This window comes from Heloderma suspectum, chromosome 5, assembly GCF_057233095.1.
Source record: "Heloderma suspectum isolate Gila_16-S chromosome 5, 16-S_ref, whole genome shotgun sequence".
NCBI classification, from domain to species: Eukaryota; Metazoa; Chordata; class Lepidosauria; order Squamata; family Helodermatidae; genus Heloderma; species Heloderma suspectum.
In genome coordinates, this window is record NC_139462.1 from 209,665,175 (window position 1) to 209,678,745 (window position 13,571).

General features: G+C 42.5%; 1 protein-coding gene and 1 pseudogene across 4 annotated transcripts in view; both read left to right on the forward strand.

Moving 5' to 3' along the window:
* Window positions 1–6,115, forward strand: part of LOC146345132 (protein CFDP2 pseudogene) — a 28,990-nt pseudogene extending 22,875 nt beyond the window's left edge. Inside the window, exons 2-3 of the transcript XR_014792076.1 lie at window positions 4,797–4,924; window positions 6,035–6,115. The product of XR_014792076.1 is annotated as a protein CFDP2 pseudogene (transcript). The remainder of the gene's footprint in view (window positions 1–4,796; window positions 4,925–6,034) is intronic.
* The window catches only part of CCNY (cyclin Y), a 157,250-nt gene that overhangs the window by 68,862 nt on the left and 74,817 nt on the right, over window positions 1–13,571 (forward strand). The window lies entirely within an intron of this gene.

A 13,571-nucleotide genomic window follows, 5' to 3' on the forward strand; every position in this document is an offset into this window, starting at 1 on the left:
TTGCATTTGCTCAAGGAATTTAAAATTCCTTTAAATTTAAAATTTAAAGCAAAATTTAAAAATCTTCAAGGAAAAATATTCTACGACAGAGCTATAAAGAACTTCCTTGCAGCAAGGCAGCTCTTGTAAATTACAGTCCTCTGGATTTGGTTTCACCAGTTCTGTGATCATGAATAATTCACGCAGATGTTAAAAATACATGCTGATTCTTGGATCCGTAGCACCTTAGCCTGTTTCTAGGGTATAGCTAATTTATGGATTTTTTTCCTGAAGGAATAATTCAGGGTTGGGGTAACAAATTGCTAGGAGCTTTGGTAATATCACAGCTTCAGTGAGATTGAAAGGGCCCTTCACACAGTCTGATTTTTTCTTGCAGTTTTCTTTAAAAAAAATCATGGTTAGAATAATACTAAGATCAACTCAGTTGTAATTCTGAGAAGAGAGCAATCAACACTTTAACGTTCTTTATTCAATAAATCTTACACAAGTACTATAAACTGAATAGAGCTATTCTGTATGTGACAGGAAATTATCATTGGCTAAAATAAAAATTCCTGTGATCATTCCCCCATCCTGCTTTGCTTTCTTCAGATTTGTAAAGCGAAAATTAAACAGGTTTCCTGATTTATTTAAGCAACTTAAAGCAGAATTAAGTGTTACAAGAAACATGACACTGAAAATGGCATTTCCTTGTTGAATTCACATCTTTCCGTTCGTAGTTTGCTTTCGAATTTATTTAAGATTCACAGAGGGCAACAATAAAACAACATTTTAAACAAAAAAACTTAGACACCAAAAAATAATAGAAGAAGCAGGGTAAATCAGCAAAGCAAAACAAACTTACCCCTCCACCCCCACACAGACACTAATAGCAGATAAAATCGTGGATTAAAATGTTTTAGGACACAGTCCTGTGCATGCTTAGAAAGAAGTCCTACAATTCTTGGTTGGAAGCTGTAGGACTTTTTTTGTAAGGAATGCTGGGAGTTGTAGGACTTCTTTCTAAACATGCATAGGATTTGCACCCATAACCAGATAATTAATAGTTAATAATGATGGTGCCAGGTTAGTCTCCCCGTGGAGAGCATTCTGCAAATGAGGTACCACCACTGAATAGGCATTTTCTTCAGCTGCCTCTGAATCTCACAGATTTTAATTTTCAGGCAAGTTCATGTGGGAGAAGACAGTCCTTCAAAGTACCCCAGACCCAAGCTGTGCAGGGTTCGAGTGGCTAAAACGAGCACCTTGAATTGTGCCTGGAAATAAATGAGACAGTACATTACCTACTATTTCTTGTTTAATTTAGTAATACATGATTTTTAGGAGTTATAAATATTGGAACAACCCAGTTGCGTCCACATACACGGAGCATGTACTGCTCTTATGCTGTGCAAGTCAATATGCCCAACCATTGCTAGGAAGCCAAGGCCGTCATGGGCCTCACTTGCATGCATCCAGCAGTCTGCAGATCCCCAGACTCTGTGCATGTTGCCACACCTGCTTCTGTCTGCCAAATGGGCAGGCAGGTTCAGTGGTGCAGCTAGGTAATTTTAGACCCTGGACTTCGTGCTCCCCCCCCCCCCGATGCTATTCGGACAGCTTCAGTTGTGAAACACTCAACTAAAATGTCTTTTCTCCCCCACCACCATTCATGCTTTACTAGTGCTTCTACATTCCTGATTCATCAGAGCACAACAAGGACAAAAACTGTTTGCCAACCCTGATTAAAAAAGAGAGAGAAATACTCTGAGCGTATGCAATTTTACATTTTAAACTCACTCAGATCATAGCACTATGACTACAGGAATAAAATCGGAGTTTTCTTCTGCTGTCCTGATGTAAGAAGGTATTTGGAAATAAGCACCATTGTGTTGTAGAAAAAGGCTAATATATTTTAAAGTAAAAATAAAATAAACATCTGCAACCATGGACATGCCAGCCCACCCATCCCCTGAGTATTTTTTAAAAAGAAGAAAGGATGCTGTAGTGAACAGTCAGCCTTGGTGGGCCCTAGCATGCCATGCTGGCCCAGTTGCCTGTTTGCCACTGCCTCTATCACCTACTAGTCTCTGGGTGGTAATTTGGGGGCCCTCTGTGCTGTAGAGCCCTGGACTTTGGCCCTGAAGTCCACTGGGCAGGTTCATGGGTGTGGGCATTGAAGGTACACTGTACTTTACTGACAGGGCCAGACCTACTGTTAGGCACAGTGAAGCAGGTGCCTCAGACTGGGAGATGGAGGAAAAAGAGCTGAGTGCCTCACGGTGTGCCTTATGCTCCCTTAGCTAGCCTGCTGCCTTCAGGTTCAATGGAGGATGCTGTTCCATCGCCAGTGTTGAAGAAACAGTCTAGTCAGCTTTTGTACATGAAATGGGAGAAGGCGCCATCTTGTTCTTCGCCCCAGGCAGCAAAATGTCTTGGACTGGCCCTCTTTACTAAAACTAAGAAGTACAGGTTCAGGAAGGCAAACTATGCCACAGTACCATTTTGTGTGTGTGTGTGTGTGTTCAAAGGAATGTAGCCCATAATGCAATGTGATGAGGAACTGTTCAGTGTGTGGCTAAAGGCTATGCAGGTGTTCACCTGCACATGCGTAGGCTCGGTGTGGGTATGTATGCAGATCCCACCCCCAAATGTCCCCACCCCTTGGCTGCCTGAAAGATCTTCGTGTGCTGAAAGTGCTTACAAGGCCTTCTTCAGAACTGTGCGCTCAATGCGTGGGGATGTTGGGGGCGGGTGGGGCGTATGTATGCATCTACAACCACCTACCCACTTTAGCCCTACCCATGTGCTGGCAAATGCCTGCATAGGTCTTAAGAGATTCATACGTTCTGTTATCAAGATGAAACATTCCACGTTAATTCCAGTCTTGAATTTGCCATATACATTAGCATAAAAATAAAAAGCCAGAAATAAAAAGTGGTTTCTATTCAAAATGTTTTCCTTTTGAAACACTATTAGTGTCTCCATTTAAATGACCCCCACCCAACTTAATTAGGATAGAATATTTGCTTGAAAAATACAGAGAGTGGTTTCAGAAAAATAAAGGGGACAAAACCCTGGGTACTATTTTTTTTTTAATGCCAGTTTCTGTCATCATTTTCAGTTGCTGCAATCATATGCTTTCCTCCCTTTTTTTTTTTTTTTTTTTTGCTATTCCAAGGATTACATTGCCACCTTTTCAGCATATTTATTAGGCAAGTAGTTGACAGCACTTCTTGCCTGTTAGGTATGAAGGTATATTGTCAGCTAAATGTGATGAAAACCATTCACATTTAGCTAATGGTGTTAAAACATTACACTGACAAAAACAGACGTGAAATGGGTAGAAATGTACTCGAAAGAGAGCTGCTTAATATAAGAATATCTATACTCATCTCTGTCAGTTTGCCAGAATCATTTTTGTCCACTGAACTCTATCAATACTTGACAATGACTACTTTTTTTTTATGGTAGAAGAAAAGTATTACAATAAACATGGGACTGCCATGGAAAATGGCAGACCTATGTTGGGTTCCTCCCCCTCTAGAGATTCTAGTACAACTTACCCCTTGTCTTGACATTATGATAGGCATTTCCCTGGCCCTGTTCCATATAAACTAGTTGTTACTGGCAAAAGGTAGGGAATACACACACAATGTTGTGCGTGACCTGGTACCATTTTTTAGATTAGATTACCACAATGCATTGCATGTGGTGCTGCCTTTGAAGACTGTTCAAAAGTTCATAGTTCTGCAACAACTAGACTGACTAGAACAAGCTGCCAAGAACATCTCTCACCAGTGTTGAAAGAAACTCCAAAAACTTCCTCTCGAGGACTGAACATGGTGACTGTCCCATAGAAACCACAAAATACTGAGAGCAATTGAGTGTTAGTTGAAGAACAGGAGGACGAATTGAGCTGCTCAGGCCTGTAAAATTTATAATTCCCCCTTTTCAAGTCCACTTTAATCTTTTAAGATCTCTGATCCCTTTGAAGCTAAAGGACCTAGTCGGATCTATTAGGATCAGCGGAATAGTGATTCTTTCAATCCCATATAATCCCTACCCCCCTTTTCTCCAGCTGCAAAGGGAGCAGAGCCATTAACAGCGTAAAATATTCTGGACTGGGAACAGGGGAAAATAGGGTTGGGGTGTGTGAACCATGAGGCAAGCATCCTTTGATTCCAGTTCCCTCCCCAAACTCTCCCAAATAGCATAGGGAGCAAGAGAAAAATACTGCCCTATCCCACACTGTATTGCTCAGGTTTGGGGACATATGATCAGCTGCCTGCTTGTCTGGTCATGAACCATAGCAGTCAATGCTATGGGCAGTTGCACTATAGTGCTAGACTGCTAATGGTCAGGGTTGGGTGAACAGGAAGCTATTGATCTAGCCCCAGAACTCAGCAGTCTTGTACTATTGGGGAGACTGGTGATGGCTGATGAGATCCAGACATTCTTGAATGAAATGGATTTTCTAGATCCATTCAGTTGGGGTTTAGGCCTGGTTTTGGCATGGAAACTGCCTTGATCACCCTGTTGATTCTCCAGGACCTCTCAGCGGCTTTTGAGTTGAGCATGGGTGGTATGGCTTTGTGGTGGGTCCACTCATACTTGGATGGCCATTTCCAGAAGGTAGTGCTGGGGAATTTCTGCTGAGCCTCATTCCATTTATGCTTTGGGGTCCCGCAAGGCTCAGTCTAGTCCCCCGTGCTATTCAACATCTACATGAAACAGCTGAGTGAGGTCATTCAGAGATTTAGAGTGCAGTGTCATTAGTATGCTGTTGATACACATCTCTATCTCTTTTTCATCAGATCCAGGTGAGGCACTGGAAATGTTTGATCAGTGCCTGGCCATAGTAATGGACTTGGTGAGAGCCAATAAACTGAAACCCAGTCCAGACAACATGGAGATACTACTGGTAGATTGTTCATCTGTCTGGGTAAATGGTTTTCAACTTGTTCTAGATGAGTTTGCACTCCCCCAAAGGATCAAATTTATAGCTTGGGGAGCTTGTAGATTCAGCTTTGTCACTAGAGGCACCAGTGTCTTCTGTGGCACAGAGCGCCTTTTACCAGCTTAGGCTGGTACATCAGCTATGACCCAACCAGCATTGAGACAGCCTGGCCTCCATGCCCTCGTAACCTCCTAGTTACATCATTGCAATGTGTTATATGTGGGGCTGCAGTTGAAGATGCGCTGGAAGCTTCAGTTAGTACAAAATATGGCAACTAGTGTACTGATTGGAACTGGACATTATGCCCATATTGCACCAGTACTATACCATCTTCACTGGCTCCCAGCTTGTTTCAGGGCCTAATTCAAGGTATTAACGGTATTAACCTCTAAAGCCCTTTAAGGCTTGGAACCACAGTATCTGCAGAACCACCTCTTTCCATATGTTCCTGCTTCTGCGCAGAGATTATCATCTGAGGTCCTGCACCAATTGCCCCCATGTAGTGTAGTTTGGTGGGTGGCTACTCATGAACGAGGTTTTTCTGAGGTGACCCGAAATTGTGGAATGCCCTTCCTAGAGTGGTGTACCTATATGATGCATATGTTTATAAACACATGTTTCTTGCATTCACATGGTACATTTTTAAGTGTACACTTAAAAAGCATTCTGGGAAGGTGCCTGCTGTGTGTGTGTGTATGTGTGTGTGTGCGTATAACTGCATGCCACATATATCTACTAATTACATATTCTGTGGAAATGTGTGCAGTAAGAATACTGAGAAAACTTCAATTCCTATTCACTTTCTAGCTGGCAGTTGTACTATATACTTGACATGAAAGTATATTAATAATTATTTAGATATTGTTTGTCAAGAAAGGGGCTTCCTTTAGTACAGATTCTCCCATGTCTTCGTTTAGTTCCTCTAGATGGTAATGGTTTTGGAAAACTTTTAAAATACTGTCAGTTGCTAGCCTGGTAGTTTTCTCCTTGTTGTCATGTGAATGTATTTTGGAAGGGGTGGGGAAGGAAACAGAAGGGATGGTATTGTCCCTTACGAAACATAATTTACTAAGCACTATTTTTTGAATTCTCCAGAAAAGATTGGAAATTATAATTTTGCATATTAAAGAAGCAGCTGCGTTATCCTTGACATCACAGATTCAGCTGTGCCAGTAGCTTCTAATTATTTTCTGTTCGAAGAGTTCAAAGTGATCTGAACAAGGTTTGTTTTCTCCTTGTGTCTGTGACTAGGCATAATAAATGGGTCAGGTTCATTATAAAATGCACTCCCCCATCCCCAGTCCCACAGACAAAAGGAGTAAAATTAAGACTCAGTTACATGATATAATTTTCACATATGGACTTAATGAGCTTCTGTTAGTCAAGAAAATGCATACTAGAGCCTTCCTAACGTATTGCAAAATGAAGATGAACTGAATGGGCATTTAAATAAAACAAAGCAAGGGACACATATAAGATGGAGGGTGTGTGTGTGTTAACCAAAGAATGATATTCCTGTCTGAAAAGTTAGGCTGTGATTTCTCTTTGAATAAACCTCATTGAACTCAGTGGGACTTACCTCTGAGTAGACATGTATAGGATTGCACTGTTAGTACATGAAGAAGTTTGGGAAAAAAACATAACATGTATTTACTATTTGAATGGAGTGTGTGGCCGCTTCACACACTGACCTGGTTCTCATGTAAGGACAACCCAGAGTATGGATTGAGTATGGGTTGTCATTGAATTGTGGGTTGTTGTTACGTGCGAACACCGTGCTATAGTTTATTATGGGTTGTTATCAACAAACAACCCAGGAAGAGAATCTATGGTTTGTTTTTTGGATTATGAACTCTCGGTTATTTGTGGTTAACAATCCATAGTTGAATTATTGTGCAGAGTTCACATGTAACGACAACTTACAATTCAACGACAACCCAGGCTCAACCCATACTCTGGTTTGTCGTAACATGCAAACCAGGCCATTGCCTGGTTTGCACATAACACTAACCATGGTTTATTTAATCCAGGATTTGTTGCCCTACCCAGGGTTTGTCTGGCAGACAATTAAACAAACAATGGCTTGTTTTCTCAATCCCTGGTTGTTCATTTCCCTCCTCCTTTGCCCGCTCCCAATCTGTATCCCAAATATCTTTGCAGCACTATAGTATTAACTTGTACGGTGGCTGGTTTTTTTGACCGCTCTTGCCTGCTGCATCTGTAGCCTGGTGAAACAACCCACAGTTCTTGGTTTGCATGTAACAATAACCCAAGGTTTAAAGAGCCCAGAGGTCACAACAACAAACCTTGGGTTCTCTTTCTGTGTTGTTTGTGGCTAACAAACTATGGCTTCTTAGCACAGCCATGTTCACGCATGATGACAACCTAGAATTCAACAACCTATTCTGTGGGTTAGTGTTAAGTGCAAGCCAGGCCATTATGTTTTTAGACTTACATCTTAAATATGAATCAATAAACAGGTGCACTTCCTAGAGAGCTAGGATTGCCTTCAGCTTCCTGTGTAGTGCACACTTTGTGAGAAGCACAGGTTTGGAGCTCTATACCATATGGAAGGGCCACGTGACACTTAATTCTGTGGAGCCTCAATTGCTACTTCTGACTACTTTCAGCAAAGGCTCTTTATTCTTTCTCTGCTAGTTATGAGAAGGGACAAAAGGTTCTATTTTAGCAGTTTTAAGGTCTGAAATTTGCTTTAAAAAAATCAGCTGAGGATACAGAATTCTTTACCCAAATAACAAATTCTGTGACTGTGTAGTATAATAGTAGTGTACACACAGCTCTGACAATGAGGCTTATTTTAGCAGAGAATTTGGGGTAAAACTGCAGCTCCAGTTCCTTAATTACACTCCAAACACAACCATAATGCAACGCTGATTGCTGTTTCAAGCAAGAAATGCTTTCGCTCGCCTTCTTCTGGGTTGTTGTTTTTTCTATGTGCTTCTGTGCCTGTGCTTGAGCATGTTTAACTTATACTTTCAACATCTATAAGAAATGAAGGAAATTATGAATGAAATAACGGTAAAGAGTTCTCTTTTAATAATAGAGGGCAACACTGAACAGCAAGATTTATGTCCAGTAATTTAATGGTGTCACTGAATCAAGACTTTGTGTTCTGCAGGAATAACATGAAATGATTTTCCCGTCCTTCTGTTAGAGGGTGGAATTAACCGCCCTGGTAATTTTGTCTTCTTTGGATTGTCACATATTCCACAACCATAAAAATGGTTCCCTCCTATTTTGTAGACTTGCCTAATACATATGCAGGGATGATGTTTGTTTGTTTCTTTTGGTTACAAAATCCTTGCCTTGTATTTTTCCACAAGCACATTTCATGGCCGTTTGACATGTGAATGTTTTCAGGAGCAGACTATATCCTTGAGACTATAATGCAATAGCACTGACAGGTTCATCCCTGATGGCTTGGACTGGTTGGCCTGACATTTTTCCCTGGGAGAATTAACTTCCTTCCTTTTTACTGGAGCACCAAAAGAATAGGCAAACACCTGTTTCTCATTGTGCTTTCCTTCAATTGAGTATACTTTTGCAAATCAACCCTTTTCATTTTTCTTCTTCATTTGTACTTGAGTCCTTATTCCAAAGGAGTTTCACAATTAAGTAGCTGAAATTAGACATGAAGACGTTCTGTTCCTCTATCTTGCTCACTGTTTTCATGATGTTATAAGACAATTTAAGGGGCAATCCTATGCATGTTTAGATAGATTTGAGGATTTGGGGAAAAATGGGTGGGGGGAAGTTTAACTCTCTCCCCTTCCTGGAGCACCATGGTCCTGATCCAAATTGGGGCTGCACATGCTTATACAAGCATAAAGAAAACTATCACATATTGCCAGTAGAGGCTGGTGGCTCTAATTTTGGTGGGACTGTGAGTCCATTCTGGGTTTCAGTCAGAACCAGCCAGAACTCTAAAGGAGGTATCTAAGGTGCTGAACCTATTTTGGTTCAGTACCTTGGATAGCTCCTTTAGAGTTCTGGCTGGTTCTGACTGAAACCCAGAATGGATTGACAGCCCCACTGAAATCGGAGCCACCAGCCTCCACTGCGCATAGTTCCACCTCCACTATGTATGATTACCTGAGCCTTTAAGTTTGGCCCTAAAGCCTTTTCTCTTGAAGAGGGCTGGGCTGTGTCTCCACGACAACAGAAGGAGAAGGGAGGAGTGGCTTACCCACATTTTTCTAGGAGCCATTTTTTGTCCGGGCAGGGCCCCACGAGAGTGTGCATTGCACCATTCTAAGTCGCTTCGTTTCAGGGGGGTTGGAGGGAACATCATCTGAGTGGCAGGGGCTGCTCAAACAATAAGAAAGGCTTCCCCCCGTCTTGGCTCTCCCCCCGTTTCTCCCTAACGAAGGTGCGAAATAGTTGCTTCTGATGTGCACGTTAGGGAGAGAAGTCTCGCAACCAGCCCCAAGCCTCCTAACCCGTTGGTGCGCTGGATCACTTTAACAGAGGGGTGAAATAGTTGCTTCCGATGTGCGCATTTGGAGGAAAAGCATCACTGAGCACAATGGGAGTTACTTCCAAGTAGACACTAATTGGCTTGTACTGGGAAATACAGGATGGGAGACAGGAAACACCCATTGACAGGGGTCACAGTGAAAGGCACATCCCTGGGCAGGGCTAGCATACCCAAGCTAAATGCAGGAGTTGGGGTACACAGCAACTATACCAAGGAGAACCTGACTTAAGGAAAAGAATTGGACTTTAAGCAGTCTCAGGAAATCTAGTTTTTCCTTGATAAACTCCAGTGTTGCTGCTGGATGGCCACTACAACATGTATCGCTAACAACCTCAACACACAGCCGGCTCAGAGTAAATCACTGGTGGAGACACCCCCCTGGTCTGTCATCAGAAGAGGCCTGGAGCCCTCAGATTCCAAGGATGGCAATGCAACGTCCTCTGGACACAGAGGGGCAGGTCCCTGAAGTCTTATTGAAGAACTGGGTCCTGAGGAGGTGGAAGCCTCATGATAATTTTCTATAACTGAGTCCTCTCCCAGAACAGTTAACCCAGGAGCTTCTTCTTCTCAGGACAACAGTTCATAGTCCTGATCCATAACAGAACCTTGCTCTGCCACTGAAACTTGAAATGGTACTCTTTTTTTTTTTAATTTAAAGTGCTGCATTTATTACGGGAGTCTAGTACAAGCCAAGAATGTGAATGTGGCTAAGCAGAAACTATAAGAAAATGAGTTCTTAATTTCCCCCCAGAAGTGAATGTGTGTATCCTTGTCCCTTCTTGAAGCTCGTTCCTATCACATTTTTAATAAAGCGAGTCAACAAACACTTATGTTTCCTGTTGCACACCAAGGAAAGCTTTGAGAATTCCTTAGAAGCAGCTAGTTGCTAGGATACCTGGCCTTCATTCTTTTGTGATGGTCTCCTTCCTGTGTGCTAATGAGTTTAAAGAATTTCTTTTTTAAATGATGCCAGGATACCTTCCTTTTTTCTTTTTTTGGCCTTTCTTGCATAATTATATTTATTACTGGTGTTTGTTTTTTAAAACCTTATGACTTTTGGGTTGCTCGGAAGTGATGAATTTGCCAAACTTGGAGCCATACATAAGAAGTTTCCTTACTAATGTATCATCAAGAGACAATTTCTCCCCTTCTTGTCTCTGGGAGCCAGATTATAGAACTGGGCTGTGTAGTTCCCAAATGTGTCCTGTGACCTGGCTGTTATATGCATTGGTCACCAAGCTCTGCTGAATGCATTTCCCTAAAAGCAGTACATGTTTAATAGGCATAAACTCATGCCAACTTTGTCCATACAAGATGAATGGTTCCTGTTTTGGCCTTAGGCATGAACTTAAGGAAACACCTGGCAGTTTGATTTGTGTGCCTAAATTATATAAGTTCATCTTAGAAACTGCTTTACTGCTGTTTACATCATGAGGATAGAGGATGCCAGCTTTTTTCTACCTGTCTTTGTTCCTGCACCTTTTAACAGCTGTGCAGTTGTGAGCAAATGTTTATGCTCATCTCCATGTGGTGGAAAATTTCCCCTGGTGATTTCTGCAAATCAAGTGGCTGTGAAAGGCAAAAGAGCAGGCCAGGCTGGCTTCCCTGCCCTATCACCATCATTTGACAGTCCTGTTAATGAATCATCCTAATGGGCCACACATCTGATGCCCATTTTCTTATATTCAGTAGGGAATTGTGGCCAATCCTGGCTCCCTGATGACCATAGGATGCCTGGGTTTGGAAACAATGATGTATGAAATTCACACTTCTATGGGTTTTTAGGTGTAGGAGTGAAAAATGTACTGTGTGAAGAGGCTCTGTAGCTTTAGAGCAGGGGTTGAGAACCTTAGGCCTAGGGGTCAAATTGAGTCCTATAGAGGTTCAAATTGAGCCCTCCAGGGTCCCCAGAAGGCTACACTGCCATCCCTCAGCCACTGATTGGTTGGTGGTTTCCTGGATTTTGTGCAGTTCCCCCACCCCACCCCATTGTAGCAGGTTAAAATGTCTCTCTTAAGGCCTATTTACTGGCAGGAAGTGCTTTAAGCTAAAATATGCTGGAAATTTTTGGTTTTGGGGCCCCCTGCCTCCTTTTACCTTCCAAAATGGAATTCAGCCCTTGGGGTGAAAGAAGCTCTGTACTCCCTGCTTTAGAAAAGCAGCTAGTGAGTAAATTGCGCTTTCAGTCTTGTCCAAGGTGGAGACTCCTACATTTTTAATTCATCTCCAATTGCCCCTGGAAGGCTACATGGACTTGTCAAGGAGATGGCTGGGTTAAAATCCTCCTCCTTTGTAGGCTAGACATTTATGTGGAGAGCTTTTTACATGGGGAAGAATTCAAATGTGCAGCCTCCTCTTCCCCCCTCTGAAGTAGTACAGTCCAGGGAGGTCTATAGAAGACTGTAAGCATCTGTATGCTTATTTGAGACAGCTGTAAAGTATTAGTAAAGTAAAGGATGTGATCTGACAGCAACACACTGAGCATGCCCTTTACCGCCTGCAAATGGCAAACAATGAAACAAAATAGTGAGTTCAGGAATACAGAACGCAGGAAGGCACAGCTGAGGAGATCCAAACAGGAACGATTGACTGGCCAGCCAGCAGCTGCTTTCTGCTGCCACAGTCTGGAGTCAGTGAAACCAGAGTTGTCCTTGGTGACGCAAATTTAACTGAAGATGTGCCTGGGCTGTTAGCGATGGTAGCACCAGTCAAAAATAACATAAGGGGAGGTGGAGGTCACATTAGATTGGTCCTTAATGTTGTCTGGGAAGGGGATCTTGGGGAAAATCAGAGGTTTGCTTTGTCAGCATAGAAAATGAGGCAAACAGCTTTTTTTGTTGTTCTCAGTGGGAAGGGGGTGGTTTCTCCATTGTAGTGGTCCACAGCAGTGGGCTGGTGGAAGATAGCTGGAAAGCCACAAAGAGGCTTTATGAACTTAGTGTTATATAACTAGATTGGAAATGTGCTGTTGCAGATCACCCTCCTCTCTCTCTCTCTCTCTCTCTCTCTCTCTCTCTCTCTGTCTGTTGGTGCTTCCAGATAAGGCTTTTACTGTGCAGTTGCTGCCCTACCTCATTCATGGAATTTTATGGAGGGATCCAATGGCTTTGTCCTTCACATACAACCCTCCCATATTTCTCTACCACTTCTTCTGTCTTCATTCTGTCCTAAAACAACAACAACAAACAAACCTGTTATGGAGGAAAAGATGGAATAGCTGCATAATTCCTTTCGATTGGTAGTACTAGGAGCTGTCCATCTGGAAGCATGGTGTGTGGGTGCGTGCGTGCGTGCATGCACACTTCATACAAATAAAGTTGATGTAAGTGGAAATGGCCTGTCCTGTTTCCCTTCCTGTGACTTGGAAGGGAAAATATCACTTGCCCACAGAGGCTAGGTTAAGTGTGTTAACCTCTTTTTGCACTCAAAAGGAGCTATCATCTTTAGCAATCTCATTGAATAATAACCATCCAGCTAATAGCCACACAGTGCCACATAATTAGCTACAGCATTTTAACTCTTGTATGATACTGAGCAGGGGGACTGTGTTCTGCGTTCTGCCCTTAGCAATATTGTGGTAGTGGGAAGGAGATACTAATAAAAATGTGCAATTATCAGCTTCATGTGTTCAAGCTCTAACAAGCTTTTCATCCCATTTTTGGCAAATACACTCTATCCTGCTTTGATGGATTTGGCTGTTATTTTTAAGCAGGTAATGCAAATAAGATAATTACTTCACTTACCTCTGCCTGCCCACAAACTCCTTCCCCCTTATTGCAGGTTTTGTTGAACTGAGGAATAATAATCACCCCCCACCCCCATTAGTGAAGTGGGTATGTCATATGTGAACATGCTGAGCCACAAAACAAGTAGAGGGCAGGAGTGGGCCCCTGCAGCATGGGGGACTCCCATGTTCTGCAGGAAAATCCTGCATTTGGGGTGACCCTCTGCACGTCCTCCGAAACAGGTGAGGCGAAGAGGTATCTTGTGTGCTGTCTCCATTTGGCAACAAAGAGCACAGCACAGGTTCTCAGGAAACTCGGGCTGGGAGTTAGACTGAAGTAAAGCAAGCAGCCTGACATAAGAGCATCAGAAGAACTGTGGTGGGTCAGGCCAATCTAGTCTAGCATTCTG